The sequence below is a fragment of the Formica exsecta genome, unplaced genomic scaffold (assembly GCF_003651465.1).
Source record: "Formica exsecta isolate Colony F162 unplaced genomic scaffold, ASM365146v1 scaffold31, whole genome shotgun sequence".
Lineage (NCBI taxonomy): Eukaryota > Metazoa > Arthropoda > Insecta > Hymenoptera > Formicidae > Formica > Formica exsecta.
The window spans coordinates 895,359-916,195 of NW_021850355.1; the positions used below are offsets into that span (position 1 = coordinate 895,359).

The 20,837-nt window shown below is 40.8% G+C and overlaps 2 protein-coding genes across 3 annotated transcripts in view; one reads left to right on the forward strand and one right to left on the reverse strand.

Moving 5' to 3' along the window:
- LOC115237832 (autophagy-related protein 16-1) overlaps positions 1-20,837 on the forward strand; it is a 446,913-nt gene that overhangs the window by 222,509 nt on the left and 203,567 nt on the right. The window lies entirely within an intron of this gene.
- Positions 1-20,837, reverse strand: part of LOC115237831 — a 95,108-nt gene that overhangs the window by 47,132 nt on the left and 27,139 nt on the right. The window lies entirely within an intron of this gene.

The window sequence follows — 20,837 nt, forward strand, 5'->3', positions numbered from 1 at the left end:
GAAAAATGAAAAGATGAAAAAAATAGATATAGGTCATAATAATTAATATATATATAGCAATGTGATATATGTATATATATATATATATATATATACATATAATTAAATCATTATATTATATACAGGGTGTCCCCAATTTAAATGTCAAAACTTTAGGAGCGTGTAGGGGACCGATAAACTAAGACAAAATGTCCTTTAGAGATTTGCTCGTTTTTGCTTCGTTTTGAAGAAAATCGCAAAGAATGAAACAAATAATTTTCACCAAAAAACTTAAAACAACATTAAAATTATTAGATTTATCAAAAAGTATTATAAAATAAAAATTGTAGAACATGGAATTAAGAAAAGAGAGTGAGTTAAAATCCTCCTGAAGTAAAATTAGATTAGAAACCAAATTTCGCGTTGTCGCGTATTTATCTACAATCCTCTAATTTTACCTCAGGAGGATTTTAACTCACTCTCTTTTCTTAATTCCATGTTCTACAATTTTTATTTTATAATACTTTTTGATAAATCTAATAATTTTAGTGTTGTTTTAAGTTTTTTGGTAAAAATTAAATTTTTCATTTTTTGCGATTTTCTTCAAAACGACGCAAAAACGAGCAAATCTCTAAAGGACTTTTTGTCTTAGTTTATCGGTCCCCTACACGCTCCTAAAGTTTTGATATTTAAATTGGGGACACTTTGTATATATGTTTTTAACGTACACACATATATGCAAAGTTTATGTTTATTAATTATTTTATTATTATTATTATTTTCGTATTAGAACACACTCTCTCTATTTTTGTAGAATTATTCGATACACTTTCTGCGAATCTGTTGTATATAATTTACATCGTACGTGTTTAATCGCTATTTTTTTTTGCAAACATCCACGTCGTTACATGTCGCGAAAATATTCATTACCGTTTATTTCTCGGTAAAGCTCTTCTCTGATGTATTCTTAAAGAGATGGCACAGAAGGACAGGTTAATGCGCGCTTAAACATCACAGGAAATCTCTTCTTTTTTGCTATTTGCTGGGATACATCAACGCTGCGTCGTATCTTTGCGAGAATATTACGCGAAGCAGATTTTTAGTAAAAAATATCTATAATATTTAAATGGTATTTTTATATAGTGTGCGTATAAAATCGCGTATATATAATAATTTTTATATTCTAGAATGTGCGTATGTATACATACATATAGATATAATAAATGCTTCTATTTACGCGTGAATTTCGCTCCACTATTTCATGGTTAAAAAAAAAAGGAAAAGAAGATCCGGATTAACGGACCGAGTGCACATACGCGGGGAATCGTTTTACCTTGCATAGGATATTATGCATCAAGTACAAATCCCTTCGTTCGTGATTACCGCAAAACACGATATACAAGATACGGTGGTAATTGAAAGACTAACGTAAGAAAGCGATAGCAGGGTGTTCCAGCTAATTAACGGGCGTTCGTGTCCGCTGGAATATCGACATAACTGATGGGAGAGTAGGAACTTGAAAATCTTCTGAATCGGTAATCACGGCTACCTCCGTAACTGAGCTGCCGCGCGGTCGCGCGCGCGGCCATTCCGCATAATTTTACCCTTCTGAGGAATTTCGAGAGCCAGACATACTATGCTTTCAACTAAAGCTCCTCGACGCCTTGGCCGGCTTCGTGGGGGCAACCATGGCAAATCTCTCGATCGCGGGCATTCACGCGGAATGCAATTAACGTTCGTAGAGAGCGTTTATCAGCAAAAACGAACCTATTCCTCCCCTCAACTCTTTTCCTCCTTGTTTTCTGGGTATCTCTTTCTCTCTCTCTTCTCTCTCGATTTAACTCGTTTCTCCTCATCGTTTTTAGTCATCGTTACGGCTAAACTTTCCTTATTACCAAGGATCGAGCAACTATCGGTTTACGTTAGCAGATCGGGTGTAATTTCTTCCCAAGAGGTATCCGGAAATTTATTCTTTCAAATGGCGTTTAACTCTTTCCGCGAGATCGTAACAGTGATTTCTGTGGCGAATGCATTAATATACATACAGTCGTACTTGTGAAAATCGCAATTTTGGAACTCGTGCATATAACCGTAATAACAAATGGAAACTACTGGCATAAAATCCCGTATCTTTAAACGACCTCAATAATTCTAGTGCTAGGAAAAAAATTAGGATTTATATGCAAATATTTATTTAGAATTAGATTGGATTAGAGCTCACACGTGGTCCTTTAACGCGCTACGATTCAAACTATTCATCCGAATCTCGTGCATAACGATGTGCATCGCAACACCTACACCTAAGCAAAGCCAAGACCCTCCAACTACTAGCGATTTTCTAGCGTGCCCGCTTATCGCGTGATTAATGATACACGAATGCAACGACGACTTAATCCTTCCGACGTTCGCCTTTCGCGCACTATCGCCAACGCAACCACCCGCGGATGTCTTCAAACAGATAACACCGTAGAGAGAAGAGGAGAAAAAAGAAGAGGTAGATAGGCACCAACGCGGCTTTAATGTATGAGCTGACAATAGATGCGGAAGCGCGGTACGTTGAACGCCATAGATGAATGTTGCATGAATTCCTACTACGGATCCACGATTGTCCGAGACGCATGCGTGCTCTCGGAACGTGACGGAAAAACATTACTCTTTGCTGAATTGCCGTAATTCGTAGGACATCGCGCCCGTACATCCGCGAAAGGTACGAGTTAGGATCGTAGGCCGCGTATATATTACGGACGAGATACATCTACTACATTACCGCTTCTACGAGCCGGAAATAACTGTATTACGCAACGAAAGTTGAATATTATTCAGATAATGTCCCGACTATTCATCGTATACACGTATATATATTGCATCGGACATTGGTTATCGAAAGATTTCCGTTAAGTAACAAGAGACGTTACTGGCTACACATGAGAATACGGTTTCTTCGTGTATAAGTGTGTCGGGATCTACGTCCCGGATTCTGCGGAATTTCAGGGCGGTAAGCGGAGTGTACAGAGAGTAATCGTTACTACGAAATTAACCCGTGCGAGGAAGCCTCTGATGACTGTTTAGTCAAACGAACGTCGGTCAATTTACACTTTAATAGCTCGTGCGGTCGAGGTGGCATCGTGGAATGGCCGTTATTTGGCGTACGCGCGGTAACAATGTGTTATCCCCACCGTGGAATTCTACGGCCGTGTGTTAAAGTGATAAGAATCATGCCGGAATGATGACGATTCTCTCCTCGAGGACTGTAACGCGAGGTGAAGAGAAGCGGATTCGATTACGGTGCAATCATCCACGAGATCGACGGCATTCCCTTTGCTTTTTTTCCTCCTCTTTTCGGTTCCTTCATCTTTTTCTGGCTGTCTCGTTTCTCCCTTTTTCTTTCTTTACCGGGTTTCTGTCGCTACTTGGGCGCCATTCGGAAGCACCGCCTAACGATCAGCCATCCTCTTTGCAACCACCGTTCCGTAGCTCTCCTTTGTGACGCTCACACATGGGGAGGAGAGGGATTCCGCATGAGCGCTCGAAAAGTCGATGTCTGTTGCGGAATTTGGCTCTGGGGAACGGTGGCTCCGTCTCTTTGCTAGATTTGATGGTTGGTTGACCGATTTGAGACTAACGAGGTGCTCTTTCTCATTGCTACGTACGGACCGCACATCCGGCCGCAGTAGTAAAAACAACTTACGAGTAGGATCGATCGAAGTCGTCACGCGCAACTCTCTTTTCGGCTCTTTTCCCGCCTAATTATCAATCGTCATTAAAGAACTTGTAGCTCTTCTGTAATTCTCGTTATATCATAATGCTACATTACAGTATATCATAATGCTACATATACAAAAAAAAAAAAATGAGAAAAATAATATTTCGTAATAAAATTAACATAATTCGCTGGAAATATACATTTTCCAATTTTTTTTTTAGAAAACTACTTATATATATATATACTCTTAAATTATCTTTCCTAGCTTTGCCTGCATATGTCATGCATTAATCTTATTATCCCGTTTTCATTGGTTGAAAGTAAGTATATGACTCCGAGAATGTGAATGATTTATAGCCACTCGGAGAGTATTCTCGCAGTATATCTTAGATTTTCTATATTTGCTCGCGGTCTGAAAAATAACTTTTCTCCTTGACATTAGGTCGAGTTGAAACGCGATTCGTATAAGGCAAAGGATCAAATAATAATTATCTGATGCACGGAACAGCGAGAATCACTGTTTTTTTCCTCGTCGTTACTCAATCGTTCATTCGATGAAAATTGACTTTGGAAATTTTTAATCACGATACGCCACGCCTTGGCGAAAAGAGCAGAGGCTGAGAAAACAGTTTCGTAAATCATCGTAAGATTGGATTACCTCTGATAGTCCGGCAGACAAAATTATTCGTTCTTTCATAATTCGGCGTCTCGTCCACGTTCCCTGTCTTCTGTGCATTTTCGTAACTTTTCGTTTTCCTTTTAATCTCTTTCTTTTTGATTATTTATACATCGTTTTCCTTTTAATCCCTTTTTTATCGATTATCTGTACATCATGCTGCATGAATCAGGTGCTCGTGAACTAGCTTTTCGCTAGTATAGACAATTGTCAGAAGTAATCGAATTGTTTCTAAAACCGCAAGTAACGACGAAAACAAAGAGTATTACGTCTGGCATTTTTCTGTCATCGTTGTACAGTTAGCGTGCACACAGTATGCATCTGTTTTTATCACTTTTATCATCGACCGAGAATCAAATCTTTTTGCGGCAGGCGTACAAACGCGAGTACGAAGAACGAGGGAAATCCGGGCATTTATGTTCTTGGTTAGTAATGAAACAGAGGCATCGTGTGTCTTGGAGATGAGGAGGCGGGAGGAGGTAACAAAGAAGCTAACCGAAACCGATAGACATTTACCTCGTCGGAAAAGGAAATGTCCTGCATCGCAAGGAGTGCTTCTTTCAATGCATCTTGCCTGAATATTTTAGCCTGAATACATTTTCTGTTTTGTGAATATTTTTAGAGCTTACTCGCGAAGCTCTATAAAGTCCATTTTATAAATCACCTCGGTGCGTCGAATGTTACAATATTAGCACACTTGGCTGCGTAATGAGGACGTACTCTTTGTTGTTTGAAAGCCAATTAAAACGGCAGAGAAACGTTGGAAAGAAAAGCAAGCTACCGTAACAAAGCCTGATATTCTTCAATAAGAGAATATTTTTGCCCTTTGAATTGTATTGTCGTGTATATTATATATTGTATATCTTATATATTCTTCGCGTTAAGTAAAATTCTATTCTTCCAATAAAGTTGAGAAAATCCATACATCTATTTATACATCATATGCATATAGATTGGACATCAGGTGATTGCATAAGTTCGTGCCCGATTTAAATATAAACTTCAATAGATTATATTTTAGAGATAACACTTTTATAAATTAATGAACACAGAAACAAATATATCTCTAGAAATATTAAAATAAACTTGATATTATGATATAGATAATGTCAGATTTATCTTTTCAATAAGAAAAATATTATTTTTGGAGCATGAGATATAGTACAGTATAAACTACGAATCGATAATAGATGCTGCAAGGCTCGAAAGCTGTGGTATTATTCAAAAGATCGATTTTAGATTTGGGTGAATTAGGTCTGGAATAAATACTTGATTCGAACGTGCGATTACGGTGAAGACGCGCGAGAAGAATGGATGAATGAAATATTCTCGTGGGAAAGGTGGGAAAAAAACGGAACATATTGTATATATATATCGCGCGAACTTCGGTTGCGATGCACTACAGACGCGTTGCGCCTTTGCATATATGTATGCGGCGAGTATGTATGTACCTAATGTGGCAATTGTGTGTGGCTAATGCTCGTTATCTCGGCGTGTCGACTATTTAATGGTCCTACGTAATGGTCGGCCCAACGATATATTGTCCGTTTCTCGCAGTACGCGCGCTAAACTCGTCCTGCACCAATCTATGGCATTATTCCCGACGATGATTTTAGCGAGTTGCGTCACCTTGGCGAGATTTGCATAGAGAAATCTGCGGCGGCCCTTTGACGCGACGCGCATCGCATGCACCGCATGCATGCATAGGGTATCTGCTCGTTTCTGTTACGATTATGCGCCTCTACACGATTTCTATTCGCGGAGGAAACACTCGCGAGGAGGCGACGACGCGAAATCAATATTAGGCTGTCGGATTGATTGCTGTCGGAAGAGTTACGAGAGACGTGAGATGACGTGACAGTTTTTCCTGCTACGATAGATCGTATTACTCGTGGTTGATTCAGTCACTTCGACTTCATCTATCTTTACTCGACTAAATGAAGCGAGCACAAAGAACGTTCGGAAGAACCAAGATGCGGAAGATAGATGCATCCTGGAATTCCACTTATATCGATTCGAACCTTTCATCTTGTTACGTGTCACAGAAAAACTCGCACAGTTCTTTTGATTTTCGATTCCGCTAGGCCATTGAGGGTTTTTTTACATTGGATGTATATACATGTTACGAATCATACCTTTTACACATTTGTTTAAAAATTACACAATGTCTGCACGTACATAATGAACGTATTTCCAATTTGCGGTTTCCAATGCGATTGTAAACAGAATTATCTCATTTCAACATCATTGCAAAATTATGCTTTATATTTAAATTATGCCAGGCGGACTGATGATATATGGCGAATGCATATTAATGTAATCGATCCAAGTTTCCGCAGAGCGCACAATTCCCAGGTTGACTAGTATAGAAACCATTTACATAATTCTGAACTTTTATTCTTTATCTTATGAAATCTGCGCAAAGTTTTTCACTTTATAGAATCTTCTCAATCATAACGTTACGTGAACATGATCTTTCTACATCTTTTTCTATTTGGATAATCAGGAAAAATGTAAACTTCGGAAGACATTATTATCGACCATCTCTTAATCTAATTTATAATCGAAAAGCATAGCAAAAAAAAAAAAATTTTCCATGAATACTCAATAAGTAAAATTCCATTATCGACATTGTAATGCAAACTAGCCTTTAAAGGTAAAAAACTACCCTGTGTATGGCTTCTTTCGGAATGTACAACTATAGAAATGTAAGCGATGTACAAAATGGACAAGCGGCGTTACGGATGAAGTTGATTTTACGATGCTACTTTGTTGTATTGTACGGCCGCACAGAAGTACGGCGAAGAAACACAGCATAACTATGCTAATATACCTAGAAGACTATACCCACATATTTCTAGTTATTCTTTGCAACGAAAGGCCCCCTGTTGCGGTGCCTATTGCTATCTACGATATGCATAAGGCGCATAAGACGCATAAGGTGCCTCGCCTGAAGGCCGTGAGAATTTTCGTGATGCTTAAGAACGCGGATACAACGGTGGATGAGTAACGAGACATTCCTCAGAAAGTATGTGTGTGAAACATCAAATAGAAGATAATTATTTCGATTTATTAACTATTCTCGCGGATCGCGCGCTATGAGACAATTTATGACATTTCATGCAGTCGGGAGGCACTTTATATACAACGGATCTTTGCTGCAAAATTATAGTTGTACGGTCGTTCACGATTAAGGCTTAGTCTTACGTTAAACTTATACATAGCGTATCTCTTGGATAGATTAATTAATATTCTCAATAGCCATACCATTTTAATCTTCTTTGGATGAGTTGTGGGTAAAAAATAAGCGCAATCAAGACGAAATTAATACATTAAATCGGATTACGCTTAAAGTTTTATTTTATAGTAGGCTGCGAACGATATATTTACATGCTAATAATCCGCATTAAATCGATATTAGTAAAAAGATATATGATTGTAATTAACAAAATTCGTTTCAAATTATATATATATGTCAGATATGCAATATTTTTTAGTAGCCGATAAAAGATAAAAAATATATTGTTCTGTGATTAACAGATGCTATGAATATCAACTTTTTAGCATCACTAAATTCAGTACAAAAAATACCGCTCTTTTGTTTCTTTCTTTTTCTGCATTATGCGCCACAAGAATTCAACTGGTTATAAAAACTCAAGAGAGATAGGAAGAGATAGAAAAAGTCCTAGACGATAGAAAAGCAAAAATCTTTGAGAACATTGCGCGAAACGAGCTTTTGCCACGAGGACTATTGAATTGAAATCAGATTCTCTTTCATTTTTTGGGGGAAAAAAAACGTCGATATCCGGTGCAGATATCAAATCCATAAGGTTATCGCGCCTCGGCTGCTGACAACATCTTCAATGTTATATAACATTGACTTGCAATCGACTAGAATCATGAAATGTTCCAACCCATTTAATATCTTATAATAAATATATATATATATAATGTCACATTATTTATGTAATTGAAATAACAGATAACGTTCACGAAAGACTTATTTTTTGTTACATTAAACAGTCCATAGAAAAGTTGAGTAAAAATGGCACACAGTCGTATAAGCGGCTTCTTTAAGTTCATTAAGATAACATTTCTGTCGCAATTAACGACGATGGACACGACTTACCGGCAATGTTTATGTACATTATGCTACGTGGAGGAAGAGGAGGTGAAAGCTGAAATAAATTGCTGTCTTTCAAGCAGTCGTGAAAACGACGTCGCCACTGCACAGCTCCTTTTTACTTCCCCCTTTCCATCTCTTTATTGCTCGTGCTTATGAAATGGCACAAGCGGTCATTAAAGCCAAATGAGGTACGTAATAACGCTAATTGTCGCCCTTCCACCTAGCCAGTGTTTGGCACCTGGTAAAACCGTTTCCAATGATGAAAAGATTGACTATAATAACGACGTTGTCGCGTGTTGTAATCGGTATATATCATTATTGACAGCACAATGTGATATTTTCTACTCTGGGAACCGTGTATTAACGTTAATACCGGGTTCCGAACTGTATCAGCGAGTTAGGTATTTTTGGCAATTAACCACACCCTCCGACATGAGCTATAAGGCTTCTTAATCGGTTTTCTGCGATAATATCGAGTTTAGGTCGCAAAATTCTGCTGGTTCGATTAAAAACAAGACCAATAGATCGATCAGATATATCGACAAAAATTCCGCGGGAATATAATCAGTGAAATAAGGATTTTGCGCGAAATGTTCGCTCTCACGATTCTTTCACAATTATTTTTACTGTTAATTTACCGCTAATTCTTTTGTGTTTATTTTTGTTACAGGTAAGATTACAAGTGTAAAAAGGATTACGTGCAGAGCACTAGAAAGCCAAAAGGGAACGTAAACGGTATGTGTACCCACGTATATGTAACTAGACGTATATCCGGGCGTATTCGTTTCCATCGTGCGGTACAAGCTTGAAACGTCGACCCATCTGTCGGCTTTGCAAGATAAAGTTCTAGTATAACACTTGTTACGCAAATATGACACTATTACTTTTCCTGCTCGCGGAGAGATGTCTGTTAAAAACGACTCCCGACTCTATTCCGGTCTCGACAGATGGCCAAGGTAGACAGTAACATGATGAAAATTTCCTACATTTGTGCCGTTCTTTTGTGTTCAAAAAATATATGCGTATATACTATAGTATATATCATTGATTGACTTTAACCCGATATCTCAAATTTTCCGAAAGTTACAGCGTGTACAGACATTTCTCAAAAAATTCAAAATTTTATAAAAAATGAACCCTTTCACCGATACTCACCAAATTCTGTACCAACCATCCTATAATAATACTCTATCCATGTAAAAAATTTAACCTGATATCTCAAAATTTGCGAAAGTTACAATGTGTACAGACATTTCTCAAAAAATTAAAAATTTTATAAAAAACGAACCTTTTCATCGATTCTCACCAAATCCAATACCAACCATCTTTTAATGATACTCTACCCATGTAAAAAAAATTTAGCCCGATGTCTCAAAACTTGCGGAAGTTAGAGGTTGTACAATATATTGCGTACACACATACACACATACATACATACATACATACATACATACATACATACATACATACAGACATTTTTTAGGAATCTAATTTTTCGACGTTTTAGAACATTCTAAACACATTGGCATAGAAAACTCGAAAAAAAATGTTGTCACGAAAACAAAGCTTCTTCTATGAGGAAGCAAAATATAACAATTCGATATTATTTATTAATCTCTTGTTTGGTTATATAACTGCAAATGGACTATGGTAAAATAAAATTCCAAGAGAAAAATATTTCTTTTATGTTCAGCGATGATGAAATAACTTGATCAAAGGGACGGGTTGGGGCTGTTAATGAGTATAGTAATGTCTTTCTTAATTTTCGCGTTCTTTTTTTTTCTCTTCTTGCTAAAAACCCTGGCAGGATAAGCGAATCTTTTATGCGAATGGTAAAAAGCTCGACTCAATTAAACTCTTGTATAGTGGAGGTGGAGGCGACAACGCGAATCATGCTTTCCGTACTTAAATCCCCAATTTCACGGCTACCTTCGTATCGAACAGAGCGTGACGCGCCTCGATCGTTTCCGTGACATTTTTCTTGCTCGGCACGCGAAGCCAAGCAAAGTCGTAAAGTCCACAGGAAATGGAGACAGAGTTAGGATAACCTGAACCCCGTGTAGCTTTTGGTGTGTATATATATCCAAGACGATTCCAAGAGTTTCCGAGATTGCAATTGCGAGTTTCCATTAAACGATTTATTTGTCAAGTTGAGAACTGATTTAATTTTACCTCAGGGCCTTATTGCAAATGCTAGTCACGCTCACATTCGTAATGTATATAAGATAATTAAAGTTGATTTCTTTATTTACACGATATAATGTAAATTTTTTCTGTACTTTATTATTGCCGATTATTAATACCTTCTTTTTTGTGTAATATGTCATTGAGCATATCATACAATAGAAATCAGCAACTACAAATCGGTTCGCGTTAGTAAAAAAGACGGCCTAATTGAATGCATGTAGCACACGGTAAAACGAATAACCCAAGGCAGAAGAGAAAGAGAATGCTGGAAAGAAAGAGAGAGTAAGAAAGTGCAAAAAAGCAAGAGAAAGGAGAGGTCGGACCGACGCGAGCGGAACCAGTGAAAATCGCTGCTTTACGCGGATCATAAAAGTTACAAGAGAGCAGGAAATGCAATGCTTCAGTTGCATGTTTCTCTTTCTGTCTCTCTCTGTCTCTCTCTCTCTAAGCCGTATCTCGTTTGCTCTTTTCGGATAGTTATATATCGGTGATTCAGAGCTACACACAGCAACGCGCAACGAGAGCAACGTTACGAACAGTTTGCCAACTCGTTGAGCGAGACTCGAACTCGATAGGCTATCTGGGCAGCCAAGCTGGCGAGCTGGTCCGTTTCGATTCTTTGCTTCGTTCCATCGTTCGCGTTCCACTCCCTCGGACTCCCTTGCTCGGCAAAACATGCTGACTGGGTTGTTTTTTTATTTTTATATCAAACGTCTATCTCACTGTGCGATATACACTGCCTCGGATTTTTTTTTATCCACTTGCGGACCCTCCGCTAATCAGCTGTACCCTTTCTTCTTGTATCCTCACCCTTTCTTTCTCTCTCGCGTTCTACAATAGATCGACACGAAACTGCGAGGTGTAGGCAACTGCGAGTGCGAAACTAGACAAAGGAGAAGAGAAAAAGAGGAGGAAATCCTGAAGGAGAGCCGTGAGCATCGAACCCGGCAGCGGTACGGCAATCACGAGATTGTTATACATATACCGCCATCGTTTCGCTAGCATCGGCATTATCCTCTGTTTCTCGCGCTTACTCTCCCTCTCTTTCTTTTTTTCTCTCTCTCTCTCTCTCTTTCTCTTTCTACTTATTCTTCTTTCTTCCTCTTCTGTCTCTGCAAATGTCCTCCGTACTCTTCCTCTCATCTTCCAACCAACTCAGCCATGCCGGAGCTATGTAGCCCGCTGGCAGGATACATCCGTCCGTACAGTTCCGGACCTCCATCGACACCACGACTAACTCGGTCGCTAGTACACGTATATCGTAACGCGGTGTAGAAACCGCTGCTACGAATACTGGGCACGAACTTTTCAGTGGACATGTCCGTCCGAATGTACATTCGAGAAGAAAGCTACTCTATTACGTACTTCTCTGATCTGACCTTAAGGAAAGTACGTTTGAGAGCGAAGCTTACATCTCGCCGCTCTTTCCGAGACAATATACGATTAGGACGCGTCGCGCGGGAACGATCGCGTTTTCTGCTGACTGTAGAAATAGTCTTTGGGAAGAGTAAACGCCCTCTCTTCGAAGAGACATGTTCAAAGAAAGCTTGAAAGCTGCTCTTTCAAATCACGTTTTCGTATCTTTTCTTCTCCAAATTGCACTCAACGTCAAATAGCATGATGGAATAATTTTTGATACTGCAGTGTGCATACTGTACGCTATAATATATTATATTTGCAACTATCATTAACTAATAATTATAATCCTCTTTTATCCATATCAACTTTTATTTTCAGTGTACGTTGAATTAATATTGAAATAATAGTGAATTTAGCATCAATGTGAGAAAAAGATTAATTCTTATGTCATTTAACTTAACCGCGGTGCGTAACGGCGTGTTTTTAGTCATCCTCAAAAGGAATAATGAAAAACCAGTTATATCGCGCGGACGCAACGATAATTGCCGGCATCCATCTGAATCTGAAGACTGCGAGCGCGTTTCATTTTTCCACGGAGAAGCCTCGACCGTATCGTGAGTCTTGCGTTCTTTTCGAATCCTAGATCGGCGAAATCACGTATCGTGTGATTATGTACATCGCGCGACCTTGCGCGCTTTTTCCTCACCGTCATCGAGGCATGTCGTCGCTGTCTTTGTTGTCGCTATCGTCGTGCCTTTCTTATGCGATTGTACGGAAAAGGCGATGCCAGTGCAATGTCAGCCGATGCGGCCAGCCGCTTTATTAGGTATGCATCGGAGTAGACACGGCAGAGAAAAGAGGAGGAAGAGGAGGAGAGGAAGTGGTGGCGGATAGAGCTCTCGTGATTCGCAGCCGGCGTTATTAACGTCCGAGCGCTAGAAGCGAGCCCCGATCACATCGCGTTCGTGATAAATCGCTTCGGTGGCTTCCCCCGGCCTCCTGCGCCATTCGCTATTATGTCTTGTACGTTTCATTACAAATTTCCTTTAGTGTCGTTACCCCTGCGTGTATACGTGAGCGCGAGCACACCCGCGAGAATCGGACGCGCGCGCGCGAAGATAGGAAAGGAAGTAGAATAAGAAAAGGGAAGATGTATTTATTGTGGGACGACGTCGAGCGGACAAGGCAAAAGTGAACGCTCTCTCCCCTACGGGGACCGCGGGATATTAATTCTTGTTACTCATACGTATCGCCGCGCGATATCTCGTTGAAGTACCCAATAGAAACAAAGAGAGGAAAATGCCATAACACAAAACTGACCGCGGTGAATGATCGTATCGAATGAATAGGATTACGACATGGGGCGCAACGATAAGGGGCGAATTCGATCATGTTTGATTTCTAGCGAGATACCTTGTCATTAATGCTATTTGTATTTATAACTTCCAATACGCATATGTATATTTATGATTTGCATCTAATTCATGGAAAATCATTGCGGGGCATTTCCGCTCCGCGAATAACGTGCTTCGTTTATTCTCAACGCATAACCGTGTACGCGTGAATCTATGCGAGCATGCATATTGGCTACTTAATTCACCCGCCACGCATAGGTAATGGTATATTATTCATCATAATCCGATGGCGAGAGGACAAGACGAGAGTGAGAGAGAAAGAGAGAGATAGAGTTAGAGTTTGCTACTTAGTTCGCAGGATATTAATGTGCATTATTCGTAACGTACCAACACACGCGAATATAAGATATGGAAATATTTCAGTATCAATCAAGTTCTCTTCTGATATTTCTTTCTGACAAGAATAATTTAATTTCTTTGATACTCATTCAAGCCAATTACTAAGCACATTTAATCCAACTCGAAACTATGCTGCTCGAAACGATTTATGAAAATTAATAAATTGTTTGTTGATTACAATTTATCTAAGGAATAATTAACAGAATATTTACACGCATATGGTAAGTGTGTTGGCTCGTAATTGCTCTCTCTCTCTCTCTCTCTCTCTCTCTCTGCGTCTATATTTTTTACGATTGTCGAGCGCGATGCAATATTTTAAAATTTTGGCATATTTTAAAATACTAATCGAACTTGGCGAAGAAGTGAAGTCGATACTAGACAACAGCTCGAAAAAGCTAAGTATTCATGTCGTAGATATCGGATAGACAGTAGCACAACGACGATACGACGATTACTATACGACGTGGCGTATTTACGACGTAGCGTCGTCGTCACGATAGTACCCGTCTTTCCTTCTTCGTTTGCATTGCGACGAATGCTAATCAAGCGGCCAGTCGGTCAAACGATATCGTCTCATATGGTCTAGACTGTCCCCGTCGTTCCGTGTCCCGTCATTTCTGTCTACCTCATTCTCGTTTTCGTGCTCGCCCGCGTAGTCTCGAAGTTCCTTCCTTCGAAGGAAGCCGAGAGAAGAGATCCACGCCACTTTACATGCCTGCCGTCTCGACGTATCTGCGCAACAAGCCGATCGTGCGAATCGGCCGAGTTGAGCTACCGACGCCTACGCCGTTCGATTATTCGTACTTCGGCACTGTGTACTCTACCATCGAATTGATAGTCGGTATCGAGGCAAGCATGGAATGTAGTCTATCGATTGAATCCAGTTAAGAGCGTAACGTAGAACGAAGAGAGAGAGAGAGAGAGAGAGAGAGAGAGAGAGAGAGAGAGGGGATGTATGAGGAGAAGAGACACATTCATGCTGTGTACATATTCATACAAAGCGAGAGAGAGAAAGAGATAGAGATAGAGACAGAGGCAGCGAGAGAGAGACAGTGGAATGAGGGAATGCGGCCAGACACAACGGACAAGAGGCTCCTTGCATCGTCCCGAGTAGAGAGGTTGGTAGGTAGATTCAGCCGTTTACGTACACCCCTTGGGCTTGTCATGCGGCGGCTATCGGCCGACCGCGATCGAGGGACCGGCTGTATCCCAATGCCACCTTGTATTCAGCGGCTATGTCGGATCGGACAGGCATGTGCTCGCCGCTTACCACGATGGGTCTTCTCTTCTCTCCCGCCGGTCTCTCCCCCTTCTTCCCGCATCTCTCCTTGCTTCGCTCGCTGCTTTGCATCAGAGCGGCCCCAGCATCCAGCATACTACTAGAACGGGTTATTTCGGACCACGTGGGTGGCTGTCTAACGAGATATACGGCGAGCGCACGTTCCGAAAGTGGGACAGAGCCGGGTACTTGTTCGGTCGGCGAACCGCACGCCGCTCGTGATGCATCGCGAATATATGGCGATGATCGCGATGACACTCGGCGATAGCCATCGCGATACCGGGCCGCTATCGCTATCGGCGACGATCGCGGATGGCGCGAATGCCGTGCGCGCGACACGGTCGAGGGCAACGGGATTAACGAGTGTGAACAGATACGAGTGGACTTTTGGTATGCGACAGTATGACGTGGCTCGCGGAGGAAAAGAGAGGCGGAGGGAAGTAAAAGGAAAGAGAATTCACGGTATTCGATCTTTTCTTTTCTCTCGCGTCGCGACTCGCACAACTCGTAAAGTCAAGGATTACTGTTACCGCCGATCGCCGACCTTGCGTCCATCACTATGTATCCCGCATGTATATGTGTTTACGGTGACCCACACACACACACATACAAGATGCGCGCCGATGGACGAGCGTATACGTGAAACGTGAAATCCGGTCGCGTGTATGTATCTGTAAGTTTCGTTACGACATTTCGTATGGTAGGTCGCGTACAATGGCGAATATCGTCGGATAACGGTGTCGTCGAGGGTGTGCAAGCCTACTTCCTCCTTCCGCCTCTCGCATTATGGCTCCACCTCGGTCGCACTCTCGGTATAGTGTATATACCACGTACGAATATTCCTCCGTTCGACTATGTATTTTCCGCGGGCTAATTGCTACGCTAGCGCCGTTACTCGTTCGTTGGATTATGCGAGCGGCCAGTGCCGTTAATTTCACGCGCAGCGCAGCGGTTCCCTGGCCTGTTAAGTATCCTATTTGCAATCACGATAAGGACGAGATCATCGCAGCGAGGTGCCGCGTTTAAATACGGCGAATTCCCGGTGCTATTACGCCGCCGTGAAATAAATTTCCTCGGCAAATGGTGCGAAACATTCCGTTAGACTAAGGCAAAATTGCAATGAATGGTCGCCAATCTGTGAATCGATGCTAATGCTAGCGATAATCTCTAATATATCGAGTGTTCGGTAAAGGATATTGACTGCGTTTGGTTGAAAAAATACTCTATTTGCTAAACCTTGACCGCAGCAGCCCGGCTCTACATCAGGCGTGATTTATAGCTGCTAACAAACGATGATGGATCGTGTATATAATCTTCGGGTATGTTCATAAACACGAGCTTATGGAATGTAATAGTGGACAGACTGACAGTTAAGCTTTCGCTTTCTAATGACAGTAAAACTCGGCAAGAACTATGCCTCAAAGCACAGTTCACCTAGTTATCCTATTTTATGCATACAAGAACTTGATTTAAACGTTTTTATTAGCATTTATTATTACTGTATATATTACTAACAAAATGAAAAGTATAATATAATACTGTATACAAATACTTGCCAAAATTACGATATTTTCGCATTTTACCACGCATATTTCTTTTCTTATTATTATAAATATGATATATATTTAAATTTTTAATATATTATTATTTTGATAAATTAGCAATAAACGAGTATTTTTAAATTGATAAGTAATATTTTATAATTGTCGAATATTACATAAAGATTTATTATACGTGCGATTAAATGCATATTAAATTAAATATATATAAAGTTTTTCAAGATTAAATTGCTTTATCTTAATTAAACATCTTATATGTCAATTCTAAATTAAAATATAAAATAATATAGCACAGCGTATTATCATAGAATATATATTAGGTTAAACAAATAAAGAGTAATTCTGTATTTCCCACGAATATCCCTAACACACGGGGATATTTCAAAAATCCTTCGTTAAACTATATCGGCGAGTAGAGCAGCAATTGCGAGGCGAATACTCCTTGTCGCCAATATCATCCGTCCCCCAGTAAAGTCTCTTTTCCCAGTCGGACAGTAAAGTTAATCCCCGCTTCAATTTCGTAGCGCAGACAGTACGGCGTAGCGAGCCAGTGGAGAGTTTCTACACGGGAACGAGATTGTATGTTCCGAATCCAACCTCAAAGTCCACCGGCATCCTTCCACGTGCGTTCCGTCGCACATGGAAGCGGACAGAATCCGATGGATGGAATCGATAATACGTGCGGGACGAACTGCGAACGCGAATAAATCGTAGAAATCAGTCACGTACTTCTACCCCGGCCTTGGGAATCACCGTTAAGCCCTTGATCGCAATTTAATCTCAAAGGCCGCGAGAGCAATACCGGACCGCAGCGTCTGAACGATTATCTAACCGCGTGTACGCGTCAGATTCCGCTTTCTCTCTCTATCTTTCTTAATAATTTACTCTTTCGCCGGCTCGAACGGACTGACACGTTCCGGTCCGTTTCGGTACACGCTGTAAGTTCCATGGTGATATGAGCGCTTACGTACGGTCGTGGTCGGGCACACGATAATCTCGAGAACCCGCGTCCTCGAGAATGGTTCGACGTCGGTCCGCGCGTAATTACGCATGTGCCCGTGCGGAACCGCGCAACGCAGCTGCGTGCTTAGCGCGGTTGGGAAAAAATATTCTTGCGGTTTCGCAATAATACCCGACGCGGATAGAATGGAGCGAACTGCAGCCCGGCTGAGCGTGTTGCGTCCAACGGTAAACGAAAGCGGGGAAGCCGAATGCGAAGAGGAAGGAGAAACGTCGACGACGAAACGATCTCCCGGCAGCCGGAAAAAGATGGTTCAAGGGCGGATGCAACCGGTGCTCGCGCTACCGAGATCAAAACAAGCCGGAATGATCGCACGTATGCCATGCTTCGTGATCGCGCGAGTGGATTTAATTAGACATATTGGGCAGATCCTCTTTCTTCGGGAACTGCCGTTAGTGCCCCTTTGCGATGTATATATGCGCGCGTGAGCGTCCAAGCGTCCAGACACTACCGGCACGCGGTATTCGAACGATTTCATAGGCGTTCCGCTGGCGTAATTCGCCGAGACATAATAGAGAACGGCTGTATACGCGAAAACTTAACCCTACGTGGTAATGATGATTCGACGATCTGCCAATGTAGGCACTTGAGTATTATCAACGTCCGTGAGCATTATATAGTCTGCGCGCATAAAAATAACGTTACTAGAAAAAAGTTGCAGCGAGGAGAATGTTATATATATAATTAATTATACACATAAAATGGTAAGATTTTGCGACTCTCCTTCATTGTAGAAAAATTTTTATCACGACAGCCTGCACGTATTTATCCGTTATTGATGTGTCGAAGAAAAGGCGAACTATGATTCGTGCGATTTTGTACTTAGATCGGATATGAATGAGTTAACGGGATCATATTCGCGTGCGAGCCAAATAAATTTTCCACACGTTGTTTTCAAAGTTATAATTTTCTCGCGTGAGGTCTTTCTCGTCGATAACAAGTCGCTGCTTACGCTGGTCTCATGGCACGATACGTTGGCGTGGCGCAAGTTATTGCTAGGATTAAACAACTTTGCCGGATGATTGATTGCTTTGTGCTCGCCGGCGTTAAAACCTTTTCACAGAGAGATATGCTATCCACGCGGGAGATGCTGCTTTATCCGTTCCTTCTCTTCGTCTTTATCCTATACTTTTTCTGGCATCTTGCAACCTACCGATGCGCGGATAACTCACTCGCGTCTTCGTGTGTTCCACACTTTTAACGATGCTTCTACGCCAAAATCCATCTTGTTTACAGCTCAGTCGTTTATCTTTATTAATTTTATTTAAGTATTTACATGTGTATGTTATATGATGTGCACACATGTCGCTTCACCCGACGTCCGCTTTCTTCCCAACACATTCCACATCCTATCTATATATTATCTATTTCGTCGCGAAAAATCTCGACACGTTGAAAACCGCATCGCATGGCTCGTTACGCGTCTTCAGTTTCTTAACTATGTGGCAATAATTTGCCTTTTTCCGGCGATTCTCGGCGCGGTCCCTCTTCTCGTCGCAATTACCGTGTCAGCGTGTTGTGACTTTTTCAGTTGTCGATGCAAGTAACTATGAATTTCATGCGGTAACAAGTCTCTCTCTCTTTCTCTTTGGACTATCTTTTTATGTAATTTTCCCACATCCAGATGCATATCCACACACTGCGGTGAGCGACCGCGGAAAGTGGTATGCCGCATGCGTGAGCGTCTCTAACTCGGCTGCATGATGATAATTGCTCGTTGCATGCCAAGTAGAAGTGCTGTTGCACATTATAAGCTCGGATCAAGCTTATTCTTCATCGGTAACGCCGTTCTCGTATTTTATCGCCCTTCTTGCACGCTGCACTCACCGCACCTTATTTAACCCATCTTGAACTTCCTTCATATTCGATTCGTGTCTTTTTAAACTTTGATACCGGACTTTTGCCGCTTGTGCCGCCGATACCATTGGAAGCACTCCGTTTCTCGAATTCACAACCGAGTTTTGGCAACCGTATTCCCCATCAGCGATCGTATCTAGTCACGCAGCTATTTATGTTTAACGACTCACGATAACAGAAGCAAAAATTACACAGCGATATATTGCGAAGAAACGTGCGAATGCCGCCGAATTTGAGCGCGCAGTCGCCAGGACTATCTGCAATTGAAGCAAATTGCGGTGTGTACCAGGATACCTGGAGCACTATAGAGATCCATTTACTGTTCGTCGCAAGGTACAGTCGGGTGACAAGCTGAATACAATAGAAAGACCAGTTCTGACTGTTAATCCGTGATGCGACATTAAATGGCGTGTTTCGCGAATTTATGGCTGGCGTATATCTTCTAGTACAAGCTGCATCACACGATACGCTGTAATCGTGTTCCTTTGAACATTGCCGACAAAACACATACTTCCTTTTATAATCAATGATAATTTCAATTATCACTTCGCTACCTTACGATCACTAGCGTGTCAATAGGCGTGATAACAATATTTTTCTCTTTATATTTCTTCTTTTTCTTATCTTTTTATCCATATCTATCTAGTTATATACAGGATGTCCCGCAAAGTGATGTCCACACTGAAAATGTGTATTCTTTGTGTCATTCTAAGTCAAAAAGTCTTAATACACATATACCCTAAAGTCGCTTGTTTCGAAGTTATAGCGAAAAAATGCAATAGTAGTTATTTCTCACACTAATGCGAGAAAAGCACCTTTATGACTTACCTTACCGCACTAGTAGTGCGGAAGTAACAGGCATTACAAAAAATATTGTATGTATGGCATGTGCGGAAGACAACGAACTACGTCGCGCATGAAGTTGCTGCATGAGCTGAAGCGAATGCGGCAACTTCATACTCGACATAATTCATTGTTTTCCACACTTGCCACACAAGATAATATTAATAAATTGACTGTCGTTTTAAGTGAAAACATCGCGTAAACATAGCTGAGAAATTTCTCTTACCTACCAATCATGAGTACATTTTCCAATGAAGAATATGCCGATATTATTATTATTATTTTTTTTTTAATCTCTAGTTTATGCGGATAAGCCAGTCAATCGGCAGCAGTTATTAAATAAATTAACAGACGCTTGTAATAATATACGCAACGATGCGGAACTTCTGCGTTCTACAACATCAATAATTCAAAGAGCAGAAGTGTGTGTAAACCAAAATGGTGGTCACTTTGAACAATTTATAAAGTAGTTTATAAAGTAAATTATTGTTTAA